Here is a 678-nt window from a genome sequence, read left to right as displayed (position 1 = left end):
CTCTCTCTCTCTCTCTCTCTCTCTCTCTCTCTCTCTCTCTCTCTCTCTCTCTCTCTCTCTCTCTCTCTCTTGTTATTGCTGCTGCTGCTGTTGTTGTTGTTGTTGTTGTTGTTGTTGTTGTTGTTATTGGTGTGAGTGAAAGGGGCAGTGACTCATCAACTTTAAGGAAGGAGATCAGATTAGATAACACAAATAAATACAACACACCAATATCTCTTCTCAACCCTTGCAACATTTTCCTACCACTAAGCTAACCTAACCTAACCTAACCTAACCTAACCTAACTAACTCAAGCTAACCTAACCTAACCTAACCTAACTCAACCTAACTAACCTAACTTTAAACTAACCCAACTCAACCTAACCTAACCTAACCTTAAATAACCTAACTTAACCTAATCTAACCTTAACCCCTTCAGTACTGGGACCAATTTTTACGAGTTTTGGGTGTAATTAAACGATTTTGTATATATCAGCATGGGTTTGTGGTCAGAAGATTAGCCCCTTCAGTACTGGGACATATTTTTACCTTAAGATTTGTGTACGATTAGACGGTTTTTTGTAAAGGTGACAGAGATGACCAGCCGGGTTATCAAGAGTGCTTCTCCGGTAGATAAATCAGATATCTTACTAATCTGTCACTGGAGTGGTAAAAAACATGCTTATAAACTTCGTGTCC

Source organism: Portunus trituberculatus, chromosome 8, assembly GCF_017591435.1.
Source record: "Portunus trituberculatus isolate SZX2019 chromosome 8, ASM1759143v1, whole genome shotgun sequence".
NCBI classification, from domain to species: domain Eukaryota; kingdom Metazoa; phylum Arthropoda; class Malacostraca; order Decapoda; family Portunidae; genus Portunus; species Portunus trituberculatus.
This window is presented reverse-complemented; position numbering follows the sequence as displayed.